The sequence below is a fragment of the Mauremys reevesii genome, linkage group 10 (assembly GCF_016161935.1).
Source record: "Mauremys reevesii isolate NIE-2019 linkage group 10, ASM1616193v1, whole genome shotgun sequence".
Classification (NCBI taxonomy): domain Eukaryota; kingdom Metazoa; phylum Chordata; order Testudines; family Geoemydidae; genus Mauremys; species Mauremys reevesii.
The window spans coordinates 40,810,618-40,830,377 of NC_052632.1; the positions used below are offsets into that span (position 1 = coordinate 40,810,618).

The window sequence follows — 19,760 nt, forward strand, 5'->3', positions numbered from 1 at the left end:
CACGAAGCAGAGTTTTGGCCACTCTGTTTAGCAGTGTTGCTTCTTTAAGCGCTAATTAAGGAATCCCAACAGTAATTTAATTTGCTTGATTTTTATACTCTTTTTCCTCAAAGAGGTCACATGTCTTAAAAGCATGTCCCGTGGGCATGTGGTAACTAATTTTTACCTACTTAATACTTTAGGAGGAGACTGAGTGGTGCCAACTGAAAATTACCCCATATTCACTCCCTTATCAATCGTTCACTTCAACCCCCTGCGTGATGTCCTTCAACAGGGTCAAAATGCCCTGGTCAGTCTATGCTCTACTCAGGATGTTCTATACGTGTTTGCTTTCAAGTGGACATATTTGCTGTCTCAAAGATCAGTATTATTCATACACACAGCATGGAGCCAGTCAGTTTCATCTCTGGCATCTACCTGATGCTAAGAGAAAGATTCTGCTCCCAGAATCGTCTTTCACCATTCAGTCATATCAAGCCACGTTGTCACACCATTAATTCAGTATGGTCACACCAATATGGCACCATCCCAACATGGGGCTGTGGATAAGATGTGCCAGGATGAACAAATGAAGGGAAAAGAGAAGCCAGAAGAGGTTCTGAAGGAACTGGAAGAGGGGCTGCAGCCTGATACACTGTACACTAGGGGTCGGCAACCTTTCAGAAGTGGTGTGCCGAGTCTTTGTTTATTCATTCTAATTTAAGGTTTTGCGTGCCAGTAATACATTTTAATGTTTTTAGAAGGTCTCTTTCTATAAGTCTATAATATATAACTAAGCTATTATTGTATGTAAAGTAAATAAGGTTTTTAAAATGTTTAAGAAGCTTCCTTTAAAATTAAATTAAAATGCAGAGCCCCCAGGACCGGCGGCCAGGACCCAGGCAACGTGAGTGCCACTGAAAATCAGCTTGCGTGCCACCTTCGGCACGCATGCCATAGGTTGCCTACCCCTGCTCTACACAGACGTGCGCCAGAGTCTTCCTCTTGCAGCAGAAGGGACAGGTGTCAGGGGATTCTGTGAACAGTGTGAGGGACATACTTGTGCATGGAGGAGCTGCCAACTGCTATCCCTGGTGGGCTGTGGACCCAAAGTGGAATGCAGAGTGTACATCAGTAAAATGCTAGTGTGGACAGGGCAAGATCACTTTGAGTAGCTACATCCACCTAAAACTACAATTAGTCTTACTCTTTTCTAGTCTAGGATTTTACAACATGTTAGTGCACATTGTGAAAACACACCTATTTTTAGGGTAGCCTCAGAGTACCTCGAACTCTATATTGCACTGATCCTCCCAACATCCCCATGGGGGCGGGGGGGATGTACCATTATTCCCATTTTACAGAGAAGGCAGAGTCACTAAGCCCCTCACCCAAGGGCACTACGTGAATTTGTGACAAAACAGGAAGTTGAACGGAGGTGTCCTGGGACCTACACTAATGCCTTCACCACTGGAACCTCCTTCTTATCCACTCTTAAGCTTGCCAGAACCGCACCAACGGCTGCACCCCTTGCGGGACTGGGCGACTGCAGCGCAGACGAGGCCCCAGGCGCCCTGGGCCAGCATTGTTTCCTATCATAGCACCAGTGCTTTCCTGCGATAATGGCGGTGTTCTCGCCTGCCCAGCAAGGTATTGGTGTCTCCGCAGCAACAACAGTGTCTTACCCTCCCCCACCATCCCGCGGGGTACCGTGTCCCCTCCCCCTTCCCGCGGGGTACTGGTGTCTCCCCCTCACTCTGGACAAGGGTCACGAATGAAATACGGCGGTTGAGCGGCTGCACTTCCGCATAGTAACGGAACGCGGTTGTTAGGGAGTGTCCGGCGCCGCGGTGCCCCGGAAGCGGTTGTGTGGCGGCCAAGCCACCGCGCTGGGGTTTCTCCCATAGGGCGCCGCTCGCTCGGGGGCGTGTCCTCTAGGGGTCGCTTCCCGTTCAGCCCCTCCCTTCAGTGAGAGCGAAGGGGAAGCGGCCGGGCGCTGAGGGCGGAGCCGCCGGCGGGGGCGCAGGGAGAGCGGCGCCCGGGGCCCCAGCCCGCCCGGCCGGGGAGGAGCGGAGCGGAGCGGAGCGGAGCGGAGCGGAGCGGTGCGGAGCTGCCGGCGCTAGGTACTCCAGGCGCAGCGGGGCCGGCCCCTCAGCGGGGGGTTGTGGATGGGGAGCGGGGCTGGTGGCTCGCGGCGCGGGGTCTGTCCATCTGTCCGCCAGTGGGGCCGGCTCGGCTGCAGGCTGTTCCCAGGGCCTTGGGGCGGTCGGGCGCTCCCCGGTCTGTCGGGCAGTGGTCTTCGCCGGGGCGAGCGGAGGGGGCCCCTGCCCCACGCGGGTGGGGTCCCGGGGTGGCACTTCCCGGCGTTGTGGCTGGGGGGGCTCTTTCTACCGTGTGCGTCCGAGCCCCTGCTAATCGGGCCCATTTGTCTTCGGGGGCGGGCTGCAGGAGCAGCAGGCTTCTATGGGCTGCCTTGTAACACGTATATGACTAGCCTCCTCCGCATCCTTAAGCTGCTCGTACCCTGGGGCTCCCAACTTTCCGTGGGCCAGACGTGTTGGGAAGCTGGGGGGCTCTGCTTGTATCCTGGAGGTCTGGAACTCTATCTTGTTGGGCAGGCATGTGGGCTTCCTATACCATGGAGGCGACAAAGTCTCTTGTAAGCCTTGTTGACACAGCTGCTTCTGGACAATTTTCCACATTGCTCTGAAGTGCCTTGGCTAGCAATGGGGTGGGAGTACTGGTGTAGGATTGGTAGCAAACACACCAGCAGCAGGCTGCCCAGATCTGGTAGATCATTGTTTGATGATAGTTGTAAAAATGATGGTGTCAAGCTTTCATGAGTTGTCATACCATCGCTAGCTTCACCAGCCGTGGGAAATATTCAGAAGTTCCATGTTGATGTAGTTGTGGTGGCTGGCAGATCCTGGGTATGCTTCATTTGGCCAGTCTTGGCAGTTTGTTGTGAGTAGGTCTTAAAAGAGCTGGGCTATCAGCCTTCATTTTTAGGCTACTACAGGTTAAATTACTTTAACATAAACTCAACTGTAAGCTGGCTTCTTTGAAGAAGCATCATAAACAGGCTTAGGAGTCCAAATGGTTCCCCACTAATGGGTTTTCAGAACTGGGAAACAAGTTACTCTCTTGGTAGTTGAGCCATTCTCCTGCAGACTTTCTCAATGGATTATGTTTGTTTCTTCTTTAATCCTGGATAGTTGAGTGCATAATTTCCAACGATCCTGCATAATTTGCAGTGATCCTTTATTACTTACCTAGAGGCTGCAAATTAAATTAGGGATCCATTGTATTATACTGTGTACAGATGCAGAGACAGTCTGCACTGAAGATCCTATAGTCTAAATAGAAAAGATGACAAAGGGTGGGAGCAGAAAGAAAAAACAAGAAGTGCAATGATTTGCCCAAGGTTACACAGCAGATGAGAATCAGGAGTAGAACCTGGCCTCTTGACACCCAGTCCAACTGCTCTGTCCACTAGACCACACTGTCTCCTGAGTTAGAAGATTTGTCAAAAGGCATCTTTACCTGTTGGAGATTTACCATCTCACTAAAATGAGTTTACATGATGTGGTGGGTTTTATATTCGATATATGTTGATCTTATGATTTTAATACTAGAAGTGTGTGTGATGCATGTGGCACTATAGAAGTGGAATGACTGAAATTATTGCAAAAGATACAGTTAAAAATAGTGATGTGCACATCAGATTATATTAGTTGATTTATCATGGATCTGAAAAAAAGGATATTTAAGATTAGAAGAGTAAAATCTATTAATACTTGTGTGAATGAGGAAAAAACAGCACTTGATTTGAAAGCTTAACTCTGATTCAAATATAGACTTAAAATTTACCTCCACTTTAGTAACACAACTTTATTTCTAACCTCTTATTAGAATGTAATGTCGGAAACCAGTTAACTGTAGTATATTTTAGTCCAAGAGATAGTAAAGTGTTTGTGTCAAGTGCATTTCTAATTACTAGAGAGACAGGGTGCATGAGGTAGTATATTTTATTGGACCACCTTTTGTTGGTGAGAAAGACAAGCTTTTGGTCCCTGAAGAGCTATGTGCAAGATCAACATGGCTACAACATCACTGCATATCTCTAATTACTCACAGGCAAAATTATATTCATGCAGTTGTACATTTTGATGCAGTGTCAAAGTTTGGGTTGTCCTGGTATTACATTTTCCTTTAGCATTTTGACTTTATTTAAAATGTATTACATTGATTAAAATGAAAACCAAATAATGCTGTCCTGGAGAGATACAGACCACCTTTTTTTATCTGAGGAGAACTTGCTCCATAGCTCTTAGAAGAGGGGAGTCTCATTTAAGAAAGTTGAATATAAAGAACCAATAGGCTGAAATGTTTTTAAACATACATTAACAGCTTGTAAAATTTGCCACCTTTCCCACTCTTCAGACCATATAAGAGTGGCCTTGCAAAACCCTTTGAGTCTATTTGTAAATTACTGTTTGTCATAGCCTGGATCTCAGACTTGATTTTTATCACAGTATGTCTTAATCACTGTGTGTAATCAACCCATGTGCAGTCTTCCTTACTCCTACAGCCCCTTCAACATTTGCCCTTCCTCTTTGGTAAATTAGATATTTATCATGCCTTTCAGTCACAAGGAAACAGAATTTAACCATTGTGCATTTATTTCTGTTTAGTTGTCATATTTTCAATACATTATTGATGACAAGATATTTGCCAAGCTAAAGTAAAGGATGAAGTTAATGATTTTAGGAAAAGAGTAAACTGTATGTACTCATTCTGAAACCATTATAAAAGGCTAGAAGCTCTTTCCCACAGAAGCATAGCCAAAAGATTCCTTCTGTGTTTCTTAAGGTAAGCCAACTTTTTATGGGTTGTAAGCCAACAAAAGCCATAGAGAAAACTTTGCTTTTTGCTAGTTGCATCAGTAGCTAAAGCTTTGCCTATACTTGGAAGTCTTAGCACAAATTTCAAGTGTTGATGCTGACAGGTCAGGTGGTGGTAGTAATGGTGTGTATCTAAAACATCCTTGGCCATTTGGAGCCCTGCCTGTGTCAGAGTTGAACTGAAGGTTCCTAGGGGAAAATATTAGTGAAAAGTCCTTGTGTAGGAAAAATAGCCACAGAAGAGGTAAAACTGTTTATTTAAGTTAAACTTGTATACCATTCAGGGGACACTGAATTTAAAATAGAATTCTTTATCTGTTTTATTAAAGTCTTGAAAATCTAACTTGGAAAGCTAAGCTTGGAAAATAGCTATATATAGCTAATGGCTGTATCTACACTACAGTTTTTTTTGGTTTTGCTTGGTCAAACATTGTCCAGTCCTTCTTACACAATGTGGCTCCTCTGGTGCTAGCAACAGTGGCTAGTTTAGTGTGGACAAGTCTCCTGTGGCTGCTGAAGTTAACATGACCTCTGATTTCACTCAGAACTTGTCTAAATGACACTGTTAGAAATACTGCATGGAAACCTTGGGTATGCCAGCACTGCTAATGTTTCTACCTGTGGTGAAACTACATCAGTAAATCATTGAATCCTTCAAGATGAAAGATGTTATATGAACGTCAGAAGGCTATTCTTGTATCTCTAGCAAACAGTTTGATGAAGAAATGTAAATTTATTGACCTTGTTCTCCGAACTTCAGCTAATAGGGGGTTCTGGATTCTGGTTTTATTTTTGTGACAGGCTGGTGACTTATTCATCTACTGGATGTAAACTGTCATATTTGGCATGCACACACAAGTCTGTTGCTGACTTGCTGTAGATTCCCCAGTATAAAATCTCTGTGGAAGTGTCCCTCACTTTCGTAGTAGAAGAGTTGCTTTTTAACAGAGCTTACATGCTCCTGTAAACTATATACACCTGTTTCATCAGCTGATTTCCATCCAGTGTGAAGTACCATGCTACATGTACTTTAAGAAATTGCTGTGCCATCATTGAAAGGTTTACAGATTGAATCCCACATGATACCAGAGTCTGTGTTCAAGTCTGAACCAGGAAAAATGTTAGCCCTGTGGAATTAGAGGTCTCAGATGGCATATGTGCCATGCTGTACCTCTCACACCAAAGTGTTTTTTAAAGAATGGGCAAAATTATTCTTCTAAAAATGTGTGGGTTAAAGAGCTATCAAAGTTGTTTCAGCTGCAGCAGTCAAAGATGAAGTATGGCCTTTAGACAGTATAATTCAGGACTGTTCTTTTTTTTATGGAAGGACTCACAGTTGCAGCTGAAAGCCTGAATGTTTCTTTAATTCCTTTCATTCACTTATCTGACCATTATAGGAACATAGGAATTACCATATGGGATCACATAGATGTGGAGTAACCTCTATCCCATTTTAGGTCTCCTAATTTTCTATAGTTAGAGATTGGCATAAACCATGAAGCATTAGGATTACTACATTTTATAATAGTTAATGCTAGTACATTTTATAGCTTTGGACATTTATATAGCTAACAAGAATATCCAGTCACTTTTTGAATTTTACTTAATTTTTGGCCACCATGATATCATGTGGTGGTAAGTTCCATAACTTATTTTATTAAACTTTTTGCTATTGTTATAAGCATATGAAGTGAGCAAATTAATCATTTAAATTTGCACTTATCTTATTAACATTAACCTAATTCATATTTCCACACCAGTACAATCAGGGCCGGTGCAACCATTTAGGCGACCTAGGCGGTCACCTAGGGCGCTGGCATTTGGGGGATGCCATTTTCTTCAGCAGCAACTGCAGCGGCCAGATCTTCGGCTACCTCGGTTGCCGCCAGCATTTAGGCAGAGGGAGCTGGGGCAGGGGAGCGCGGGGAGTGCCGCCTGCAGCCGGGGGGGGGGCGGCGGGCAGCACACAGGGGAACTCCTCGCCCCAGCTCCTCCCCGAGCATGCCGTGGCCGCTTCACTTCTCCCGCCTACCAGGCTTGTGGTGCCTAAGCTGATTGGCACCACAAGCCTGGGAGGCGGGAGAAGTGAAGCAGCCATGGCGTGCTTGGGGTACTTGTGCGCGAAGCAGGGGGGTGCCTCAGGGTTGGGTGTGGGGAGATGCCACAAGGGGGGTGCCTCAGAGTGGGGGCACGGAGGGGAGGAGGGCGCAAGGTGGAAGATTGTTTCGCCTAGGGCGCGAAACATCCTTGCACCGGTCCTGAGTACAATAAATCTCATCCATAACTATGACAATTGTTTTATATAAGTTGTCTACTAATTCAGTTTTATGTAACCTGCAAAGAATTAGGAAGTGGCCCTCTCTTCCCTAGAGAGAAATAGCATGAATTCAATTTGGAAGGTTTAGTCTATAGTCTGTAGCACATGCTGTCCGGATTTAAATAGTTATTCCACCTTCTCCTTAAGAAGCTACCTTATGATTATATCTGTTTTAGACCTCCTTGAAACTTTCCCTCTACAAATAATGTAAGTAATATTCATCTTCTAAATGTGTTTTTGTATGGGAATCATCTGTATTACTCTGCTTCTCCTTATTGCCTGGTGTCACCCTTAAAAGACACATTTATGTTTGATTGACCTCAACTTCATGTTGTTTGCATATTTATTTTGTTTAGTCTCCAAATGTGGTAACTTTATCTATATGTGGTTATCTGTCACTTTTTCTATTGAAGTCATTTCCCCATACCTTATTTCTTAATGCCACTAAGGTTGGGAGCTCAGTCCTTTTATGAAAGTAAGCTGTGACACATACGTGCTAGTGTTAATTGTTATTAATTGGTCCTTCCCTGAGTCAGTAACTTCTTTTGGATTGTAACCTAATAGAATCACTGTGGATTGTGTGGGTAATCCAACTTTAGTTAAAATTAGTTCCACAGTTTATGATGTGCAGATAGTTTCATTTCATTTTATTGGCTTTGAATCTGCTCTTTTAATTTCATTGACTGTCCCCTTGCCTTTTGTGTTATGAGAGGGGGAGAGCAGAAGTTTCCCACTTACCTTTGCTATACCACCACTCATAATTTTATATCCTTTTATGTTCCTTGTTTCCTTTAAGGTAAACAATCACTGTCTCTTTAGTCTTTCCTCATATGAGTTTTTCCATGCCCCTGATAATTCATGTTGCCCTTTTCTGACCCTTTTTAATTCTGTAATTTCTTTTGAGATGAGATGACCCAGTACTGCACTCGGTATTCTAGATGAGGCCACATCACTTATTTAATAAATGGCATTAAAATATTTCTATATTTTCTGTCCTGTTCCTTATGCTTCTTAATAACTTGTCTGTATTATGTAAATCTTGATACGGTAATTATGTAAATTCACTTGTTGTCTGAGACTTTTATGAAAGCTGTAGAGTATTCTTTCTACAAAACTCTTGCTTTATCCTAGTTTACAAACCTACAGTTTTGGCCTAGAGCTGAGACCAGGGTAATCAATTCAGGCTGTAGCAAAAACAAGCATTGAAACCCCATGGTAGTCCATTTTACATAGTGCTATCCTTTAATACTATTAATTATACATAGTTAAGATGTATCTGGTTTAATATCAGTTTGCTCACTTCATGCTTGTGTAGAAAACCACATTTGTCATGTAACAGTGATTGCTTATGGGGATTTAAGTTGCTTGCTTTTGTCAAATCCACATCTTTATCACTTATAGTAGCAAGGATATCTAGTTCAGTAAAAAAAATTAAGTAAACATTGTTCACTGGTGGAGTTCACTTGTAGGTCACAAATCAGACTCTACTGATTAAAATCTTCATTGGGGAAAGAGTGCATTATTGTACAGTAGGAGCTAGCAAAGTTAACTGGAATGATAGTTGGACAAGACTAATAAATACAAGCTTCATTGTGAGAAAAGGAGTCTGTGAATCCAGAAGTTTTACTGCTTGCTCTCATGAAATCCAGGTCAAAAAGAGTTTTTAGCTGTGAAGAGCCCTGTCTTCAAATAAAATTGTTTAGATAAAACATTGCTGGAACTCTTTTTTAAAACATAGGCATTAATGTTCAGGTATTGTGTGAGTTTGCTTTTCAGACATCTTCCAAGAGATTGGTTTGCCATCATGTGAAATACTTTAAGTGCTTTAGCTTTAACATCTTTGCAGAATGTGTGCGATGTACTGGTGTCTGACTGGGGCTAGTTCAGTTAAATTTGCTTTTCATAAGTAGGCTCTCAAAGACTTTATAGAGGAGGTTAGTATCATTACCCCCCTCTGTGCCTCAGTTTCCCCTTCTGTAAGATGGAAAGTGACTTGTCCAAGGTCACACAGCAGGCTAGTGGACAGAGCTGGCAATAGAACTCAGGTCTCCTGAGTCCCGGGCCTGTGGTCTGTCCACTAGACAGTGATGCCTCACACAAATTATCATGTCCTCTGACAAAGCAGGGACAGGATTTTCTCTCTGAACTGTCAACATCCAAGGAAAAGACTTTAGTTTTGTGCTAGGTAGCTGTCATAGGTTTATTCCCCACTTTGAACTTTAGCATTTACAAGATGGGGACCTGCATGGACTCCTCTAAACTAAAATCCTAGTTTAGATCTGGTAAAGCTGCCACCAACCAAAAATATAGTGTTTTGGTACACTTTCCATTCCTCCCAACCCTTCCCTGGGAACACAGATCCAAGCTCCTTGAATCTTAACACAAAGGGAAATAATCCATTCCCCCCTCCCCTCTCCAAGTCCTTAGGAGAGATACCTGGATTCAAATTCCTTGAATCAAACAAAGAGGGATTCACTTTTCCCCCTCCCCTTCCCCTGAAAATCCAAACAAGGGAAGAAATCAATCAAGTTCTAAAAAGAAAAGATTTTATTAAAAGAAAGAAAGTACATTATCTCTGTAATACCAGGATGGAAAAAATTACAGGGTCTAACTTATAAAAACTGGAGAGACTTCCCCTCCCTCCTCCTCAGAATAATCAAAGTAACAGCAACAGAAATAAAGATATTTCTCCAGCAAACACACAATTGCAAATGCAGAAATTAAATAAGACTAATTCGCCTTTCTAATACTCACTATACTGAATAGAAGAAAATACTTCAGGAAACTTTGGAGAACTTGAAGAATATGTCTGGCCTCCCTTAAATCCAAGAGAGAACGACAATCCAAACAAAGAACACAGACAAAGCCTTCCCTCCACAGAGATTTGAAATTATCTTGTCCCTTGATTGGTCCTCTGGTCAGGTGTTCATCAGGGTACTGAGATTGTTAACCCTTTACAGGTAAAAGAGACTTTAACCCTTAACTATCTGTTTATGACAGTAGCAGTCTCATTTAACTTTGTATTTCCTGAATCTTTTACTTTAGGAAAACTGGCAACTTAATAATTGCCTTTCTGCTTGAAAACTTTCTCACTACTAGTCTGCCTTGTAATGTGTAGGATGACTACAGCTGAAAAATGTAGAGGGGAAATTTTTTTCCAGCTTGTTTACTTGGTACTTGTTGACAGTACTCTAATAGATTCATGTTCTGTTCTTCCTGTTTATGTGGGTGTTTTGCAAAGCAAGTATGGATGAGGAGCTCCTTAAAATAAAAGTGTGATTTGTGAAACCTGGAAATTGAGGGGGAACCACAGGGGTAGGCATAGTGCCTGAAGTGGCTTTTTAACTCCTTTTCATAATGTCTGTATTTCAAGTTCAAGTCAAGGTTAAAGTTCTGCAGCAACACTACCTTTGCCAAGATGCTCAGAAATGTTTTCTATTCCTGTTTCTTTAAAATGTGCCTTAATTTATATAAAGGTATAGCATAAATTAGATAGCTGTGCAATGTGTAAATCTTGAAGAAATTGTTTATTTCCTAGTTCTTATCTGGACAAGCATATAATGTTGCCTTAATATAGTTTTTACTGTTAATTTTCCATTTTAAAGACATATCAGGCCAACAGTGCATTTGTTTAAACTGTGACAGCTGGATCGTGGCAATGTAAAAAGGTAGAAACTAAATCTTTTTAGATAAATGTAAGTGTTAGAGCACACTAACGTTTAGGAACATCCTGAAACTGAGTGGTAACCATTCTGCATATCTACAACTTTCTCTGCTCTAACATTGACTGTTGGGAGAAGGAGAATTATGCTTAGAACAAAGACTTATAATTTTTCTCATGGAGGGTGTCCCAGTAGCATTCTTGGGCCTGTCAGAGGAATATTATTTATGCTGAAGGGATTAGTTAGTGGACTGTCTTGTAAACGTTAGATGCCCACTAAGGATGCCTATGAATAATGATTTTTGGGGAGGGGGTTGTCAATGGCTTCTAACCTTACTATCTGATCAAAATTTTTCAAACTTGACTGTGGACGTATTATAACAGATTAGTTGCTCTTATATATTTCTTATTTACATGCCATCTTTCAAAGTTCAGGTATCAGTTCTGTGTGCATATTTTTAAAGTAGCTTTATTCCAAGCCCAAGCATGGGAAACTCCAACTCAGAAGTATAACTTAAGAAGTTATGTAAACATGATCTCTCTCTCTCTCTCTCTCCCTTCACATAGCTCCCTCAAGTACTCCATTTTGTGTAGCTTTTTAATCATCTTCTTTCTTCTGAGCTGATCAGAGTGAAATGCTTGAATGTCATCAAAGGTTTGTGTGTTTGCATTTGGGAAGTACTTATTGTGGGAAAACTAGGATGAAAACAGTTTTGTATCTAAACCTGAACATGGTGGGTTGTAACTGAAACTTTCTGGTAGCATTTAATTATGGTGTACAGTACACTATACTATTGATGTGGCCTAATGAAAAATGTCTTGCTGTCTGATTATAACAATTAGTTGCTCTTCTATGCATTGCAATAAAGTGTTGCCTTCATGAAAGTGAAAACTTGGATGCTACCATTTAACACAGGAAATGATAAAATACTACTTAAATGTCATTGTTCATACAATCGAAAGGGGGGTGAAATGACTGCATACTGAAAGTGCAGACTAATTTGAGATGCATACTGTTAAGTCAAGACTTGATGGCGAGACGATTTAAAAAATAAAATCATATGACAGGATGTACTAAATTCTTATTCTGTTTATTTTATCCTAGTTAACCTAGAAACTAAATACCTTGTCACTGCCTCTTCTAAACTTATATACAGTGTTGTAGCTTTCAGAGTAGCAGCCGTGTTAGTCTGTATCTGCAAAAAGAACAGGAGTACTTGTGGCACCTTAAAGACTAACAAATTTATTTTAGCATGAGCTTTTGTGAGCTGCAGCTCACTTCTTCGGATGCATAGAATGGAACACACAGACAGGAGATATTTATACATACAGAGAACATGAAAAGGTGGAAGTATGCATACCAACAGGAAGAGTCTAATCAATTGAGATGAGCTATCATCAGTAGGAGGGAAAAAAACTTTTTGAACTGATAATTAAGATGGCCCATAGAAGGTGTGAGGAGAACTTAACATAGTTGTAGCTGTATCCCACCTTGTCTTCTAAACTTGACATTCCACAGACTAAGCTCTGTAGAGGATTCCCATACACTGCCTTAAAATGGAGTTAAGGTTATAAATGTGTATAGCTCACTTAAATAAATTTTAAAGTCTTTGTGTATTCCTACTTGTGGGATTGACTCCTCCTTCCTTTTGAGTTGTGGAATCGTAAAGAACGGTTTCTCTTGGGACACTGTGCGCTGCTAACTTGAGTAGCCCACTTGTCAGAATGCCCACTATCAGCAATACCCAGCGCCATGCAGTCACAAGGTCTGGCTGTGCCCAGCCTATAACTAGTCTCTTGGGATTGACTCCTTTAGTGGGCTGGGCCCCAAGGACCCACACGGTTCTGTTGGGACAGGCCTATGGTCTCCAAGACTGGGCCTTTGGCACTAGCGATCCCTATTTTTCTCTCTGACTCTTTCCAGTGAATCCAGCCAGGCCAGGCTCCTGCAGGAGGCTTGTGCAGTACCCCTTCAGGCCACAGTGTTCCCAGTGGGTATTTACAACCACACAGGCAGCCTTTTCAAAACCAGATGAATTATTAGTCACCTGGCACACATAATCTGAAAGATTTTTAGGTCAGAATAGAGGAATGAAGGTTAATGGATAGTCCAGTCTGGTCAGCCCATAGCCACACTGTAGTGAAACTCTATTTTCAAGCTCTGTCTCCCTCTCTGTGTGACCTCCTTAGTCAGTTCCCAGGTGAGAAAGCTCCAAGCTTCCTCCAGAAGACAACAGGCAGAGGGGCCTCACAGCTTGAGAACAAAAGAGTGAGAGGAATTATCTTTTTTTTCAGCTCCCCTGCTGAAAGGTAGCAAAATTTGCAAGTCACTGGAACTTGCACTGTGTCTCTGAACCCCTTGGTGATCTGGATCTGTTCCAACTGTTCCTTGATGACTCTTCAATCCATTTAGACAGGAAAGTGACACACACAACTATGTCTCTTAGTCTGCCCTGACAGCAAACTTAATCTCTCTCCCCCCTTCCCCACCCAAGTGGGTAACAATGCAATGTATAGGGGAAACTGAGGCACAGATAGGTGTCATAAAATACTACAGAAAATTCCAACTTTGTTACATGAGGTCCTGGTTTTTCTTAGGTTAACTGGGTTGAGTGTTGCCACTGATTTTTTTCTGAAGTGTCAGAAGAGGTGTTTATACTGTCAGCGTGGTGTCCTCATTTGTTAAGGTCTGTTGACTCTGGTGCTGAAGGCTAGTACCCCTGATTTCTTGGCAGCATGTATTCTGTGCTTAGCAGTCCAGTACTGAGGATCTAGCACTGAAGATTCAGGAGAATTGCATGGTGTGAGGCTCTGTGTAGAATAATTACCTCACATTCCCCTGGATCTTAACTAAATTGGGTCTGGTGCTGAGAACCTGACATCCTTGACTCTGTAGTCCCCTAATCCTTCTGCTTTTGACTGAGTTGTCACCCCTAAATCTGGGTTTGGATTTTTGTGTGTTCCAGATACTGCAGGGATAGGCAGCTAAGACTCTGGGTGTTCCTTTTGTGCCAATCCCTTAATTTTTTAAATGTTGCCCTTTAGAAATCAAGGACCCTAGCTGCACACCTATTTATTTATCCTTCCATTTTGTTTAAACTCAGTTAATTCACGATCACTCAAACCAAGGCTATCCTCTACAACTAGCTCTTCTATGAGGCCCTTGCTACTTACCAGTACTAAATCTAAAATGGCATCACGTCTTGTTGGTTCATTAACTGTTTGGTTAAGAAATTTGTTGATTATCACAACCAGGAATATCTGGGCCCTAACTTTTTATTACTAGCATTTGTCCTCCCATCTGTATCTGGGAAACCGGTCTCTCATAATCACATAATTCCTGGTAATATGTATTTCATTTAAAAATGTTGAGGTCTCTGTCCATATCCAAATTGGATCCTGGGTGTCTGTAGCAGACCCCAAGCACTATCCTAGTGGAGACTTTCTTACTTTTCTTCCCCCAAAGTGATTCTGAACAGCTTCCGTTTTATTCTGGTCAGTCGATCTTGTCATTAATATACAGTGGTACCCCACCACCTTTACCTTTGTCTTTCCTGAACAACACATACCCTTCCATACCTGTATTCCAGTGCTGACTACTGTTGCACTGTTTCCATTATCCCTGTAATATATGGTTTTACTTCCTGCACCAGTAGTTCAAGTTCCTCCATTTGTTACCCAGGTTTCTTGCATTGGTGCACAGACGTAGCTATTTCTGCTTGGCTTCACCCAGATTATTTCCCTGATTAGGTAGTTATTTTACTGCCACTGTTGTCTACTTGACTGTTAGTGATATTGGCACTATCTTTTCCTCTTGTTGTCCATTCTCCTTCCCTCTGTTTTCTCCATTGCTAGAGCTTCTTTTACTTACTTTTTCCCTCTAACTCAGTATTAGAATCAGGCATGGAGACTACATAAACTAGGAATTCAGGGGAGATGCTTAAAGCTCTTAGTCAGTTGTGCCACCTACATCCTGGAAGTCTATTTCTTTCCCTACTCAGGTGGAGTCCATCCCACGAGAACAGTTCTCTGTCCATAAATGCCTTCCAGTGGTCGAACATCCCAAAGCCCTTCTTTTATAGCACCATTGCCTGAGCCATCTGTTGATCATTATAATCTTGTCTCACCTTCACTGTCAGAATCCCACTGAAGATCACCTGAGCCTCTTTCTTTAAGTGTCTTTCCCCGGTTCTGCAAGTGCTCACATCAGAGCTGAGTAACACTGGATTGCTATTTGTCTTTAGCTTAAAAATGTAAGTGCCTGCAAAAAAAATCTATTTACTAGAAACCAAAATCTCAAACTTTCTTTTTATAGGCAGCAGAAACCAATACAAAAAAAATTCCTTGCTGACCACATGTTTAGGAAGTTGCAGATTAGAATTTTTGATTTTTTTGAAATTATAAACCCAGAAATTCATAATGGAAACAGGCTAATGTGTGTTCCTACCTACATCTATTACCCACTACTGCAATCTAACTGATCTGGGCTAATCACCTGTGCAATTATTCAAAAGTCTGAGGTGTGTGACTTGAAAATTTTTTTTTTATTTGCTCTCTGTTTCCTCTCCATCGCAAGCAATCTGAAATGAACACAAGATGCTAGGGAGTTTTGGCAAATGTTACTGGGGAAGGGGAACTGAAGTAATCTGGCAGTCAGTTTCTCTTCAGTGTAGCTAGATATTCAAATATCCTGCTATGTTGCTCTAAAGTTCATTGGGTTGCTTTGACTGTATTTTTTTTCTTGATTAACAGTTCTCCCTGTCAGCTGCCAACAATATCCTGTCGGCAAAGACTGACTCAAATTTGTTCCTGAAAGAGTTTATTTACTTAAGATCTGAGGGACCAGTCAGAGTTCTAAGCACCATACAATAAACATTAAAACAGGACATTGAAAATAAAATGAAGAAAACCTAGTTTAAACAGACATCCAGAATCAAAGGATCTGTCGCAAGGGCAAATGAGTCTTTCAGTCAACACCCCACTATCTGAAAAGGATCTGTTCCCTATTTTTGGTGTGTTTTAGGAAGGAAGGGGAGAGCTAATATCTAAAGCTCTGTGCGGATACAAAATTTGTATCCGCATCCGATCCATAAACATGGTCTGTGGATATTCACAGATTTGCAGGGCTCTACTAATACCTAAAATGAGAGAACGAAGAGGAGCAAGGATGTTGGTGCAGAGATGGGCACAAAAAAATCAAGGGTAAGTTTGTCATAAAACATGGGACTTGCATCCTTCCATAAAAGCACCAATGTATGAACTCCTTTTGGGAAGAGTTCCACAGCAGATCATCTTTGATCAAGAAAGTCTTGACCCTGGATCAAGAATTAGATCTACCCTGGCTGACTGACCCAATACATAGGTGAAAGGCCTATCATTCAAGTACTTGAGGCCTGGATTATGAAGGGCTTGGCTGCAGTACTGATGTCAAGACACTGAGTTATAGCATTTTGGGTATTGGTATAAGTGTGGGTGAGAGGATGGGCACATACCTGTTGTAAAGAGCAAGTTAGAATCCTGTATCTATTTCAAAGGAAGCTCAGGTAAAAATATTACATTGATTTGGCATGAAGGTTTGAGGCTGTCTTGTTCACTTCCTTACCTATTTGAAGGCCGTTAGCATAATATTTTTGGTATATTGAAGCAACTGTACAACCTTGTCTCTTAAAAGCCTATAAGTGGCTGTAGAAAGCTCCATTTCAGATGTTCAGCATTGGAAACTTGGATACCAAAATTCCTTGGTCTAGATGGAAGACGAGATTGTGGAACATACATGTGTTCAAGTTTGGAATAAGAAATTTGAACAAGGGAACACTACCTTGTGACATACCTCTTTCATATGAGACAAAGATCACATTTTACAAGCCTCTTAAGGGAAGACCTTGACTGTAAGTAGAACTGGATCTTTGTTCCTAGACAGGCCCAGACACCCAAGCAGAGAGCAATACTGCTGGCCAGCTAAACACGCTTTCTTTACGTGGCTCTTTGAACAGTACAAACTAAACAGCATATAACATTGTCTAACAGACTTTTAGAATGCAAAACCAGTATGAGAAGTCTAGAGAGACTTGAAGAGACCTGGAGTTGGAAGATGATAGAACCTGTTTTAGACAATTCTAACCAAGCAGTTTTATCTCTTTGCCTATTGACCACTATAACCTAGATAAACCAGTGAAATTTTAAACACCTGCTTTTTTGAAAAATAAATAACTTTGAGTTAGGAATCTTTCCTGCATTAGTGCAACCAACTCTTGCAGAGTCTCAGGTTTCATGTTTTTTGGGGAAAAAAAAAGTTTCTAGTCTCTCTCTATATTCTGAGAACTTCACAAATGTGAATCAAATGAAAACTGAAGCAGCAATGCGTTCCTGATTATGCAGTTGGACACCTCCAGTGATGTCACTGTTATGACGGGAATGACAACTACTTCTCTTAGGAATAGGGTGTCCTGGGGACACTGCTGTTCCAGCTCTAGATGGGGAACAATAGGGGGTGCCATTTTCTTGATCAGGGTCTGAATTAATTCATCATAGAATCATAGACTTTAAGGTCAGAAGGGACCATTATGATCATCTAGTCCGACCTCCTGCACAACGCAGGCCACAGAATCTCACCCATCTACTCCTGTATCAAACCTGTGTCTGAGCCACTGAAGTCCTCAAATCATGGTTTAAAGACTTCAAGGTGCAGAGAATCTTCCAGCAACTGACCCATGCCCCACACTGCAGAGGAAGGTGAAAAACCCCCAGGGCTTCTGCCAATCTGCCCTGGAGGAAAATTCCTTCCTCACCCCAAATACGGCCATCAGCTAACCCCTGAGCATGTGGGCAAGACTCACCAGCCAGACACCCAGGAAAGAATTCTCTGTAGTAACTCAGATCCCACCCCATCTAACATCCTATCTCAAGCCATTGGGCGTATTTATTTGCTAGTAGTCAAAGACGAATTAATTGCCAAAATTAGGCTATCCCATTATACCATCCCCTCCATAAACGTATCAAGCTTAGTCTTGAAGCCAGATACACCTCTACCCCGATATAACGCTGTCCTCAGGAGCCAAAAAATCTCTACGGTGTTATAGGTGAAACAGTGTTATATCGAACTTGCTTTGATCTGCAGAGTGTGCATCCCACCCCCTCCCCCCTGGAGCACTGCTTTACCACATTATATTCAAATTTGTGTTATATCGGGTCATGTTATATCGGGGTAGAGGGGTATGTCTTTTGCCCCCACTACTCCCCTTGGATGGCTGTTCCAGAACTTCACTCCTCTGATGGTTAGAAACCTTTGTCTAATTTCAAGTCTGAACTTCCTGATAGCCAGTTTATAGCCATTTGTTCTTGTGTCCACATTGGTACTGAGCTTAAACAATTCCTCTCCCTCCCTGTTATTTATTCCTCTGATAGAGAGCATCATATCTCCCCATAGCCTTCTTTTGGTTAGGCTAAACAAGCCAAGCTCTTTGAGTCTCCTTTCATATGACAGGTTTTCCATTTCCTGGATCATCCTAGTAGCCCTACTCTGAACCTGTTTCATTTTGAATTCATCCTTCTTAAACGTGGGAGACCAGAACTGCACACACTATTCCAGATGAGGTCTCACCAGTGCCTTGTATAACAGTACTAACACCTCCTTATCTCTACTGGATATACCTCGCCTGATGTATCCCAAGACCGCATTAGCTTTTTTCATGGCCATATCACATTGGCGGCTCGTAGTCCTGTGATCAACCAATACTCCGAGGTCCTTCTCCTCTGTTACTTCCAACTGATGCCTCCCCATCTTATAACAATAGTTCTCATTGTTAATCCCTAAAAGCATGACCTTGCACTTTTCACTATTAAATTTCATCCTATTACTATTACTCCAGTTTACAAGGTCATCCAGATCTTCCTGTATGATATCCTGGTCCTTCTCTGTATTGGCAATACCTCCCAGTTTTGTGTCATCCGCAAACTTTATTAGCACATTCCCACTTTTTGTGCCAAGGTCAGTAATAAAAAGATTGGTCCCAAAACCAATCCCTGAGGAACTCCACTAGTAACCTCCCTTAAACCTGATAATTCACCTTTCAGTACGACCCGTTGTTGTCTCCCCTTTAACCAGTTCCTTATCGACCTTTCAATTTTCATATTGATCCCCATCCTTTTCAATTTAGCTAATAATTCCCCATGTGGAACAGTATCAAATGCCTTACTGAAATCGAGGTAAATTAGATCCACTGCATTTCCTTTGTCTAAAAAAAAATCTGTTACCGTCTCAAAGAAGGAGATCAGGTTGGTTTGGCATGATCTACCTTTTGTAAAACCATGTTGTATTTTGTCCCAATTACCATTGACCTCAATGTCCTTGACTACTTTCTCCTTCAAAATTTTTCCCAAGACCTTGCATGCTACAGATGTCAAACTAACAGGCCTGTAGTTGCCCAGATCACTTTTTCCCCCTTTCTTAAAGATAGGAACTATGTTAGCAATTCTCCAGTCATACGGTACAACCCTGAGTTTACAGATTTATTAAAAATTCTTGCTAATGGGCTGGCAATTTCATGTGCCAGTTCCTTTAATATTCTTGGATGAAGATTATCTGGGCCCCCTGATTTCATCCCATTAAGCTGTTCGAGTTTGGCTTCTACCTCGGATGTGGTAATATCTACCTCCATATCCTCATTCCTATTTGTCATCCTACCATTATCCCTAAGCTCCTCGTTAGCCTCATTAAAGACTGAGGCAAAGTATTTGTTTAGATATTGGGCCATGCCTAGATTATCCTTTAACGTCCACTCCATCCTCAGTGTTTAGAGGTCCCACTTCTTCTTTCTTTGTTTTCTTCTTATTTATATGGCTATAGAATCTTTTCCTATTGGTTTTAATCCCTTTACAAGGTCCAACTCTACATGGCTTT

General features: G+C 41.8%; 1 protein-coding gene across 3 annotated transcripts in view; it reads left to right on the top strand.

Moving 5' to 3' along the window:
* The first annotated feature begins 2,070 nt into the window (after nt 1–2,070).
* The window catches only part of CSNK1G1 (casein kinase 1 gamma 1), a 302,780-nt gene continuing 285,090 nt past the window's right edge, over nt 2,071–19,760 (top strand). For all 3 annotated transcript variants that reach the window (XM_039491467.1, XM_039491465.1, XM_039491466.1), the window contains exon 1: nt 2,071–2,102. The gene's annotated coding sequence lies outside the window, so the exon portion shown is untranslated. The remainder of the gene's footprint in view (nt 2,103–19,760) is intronic.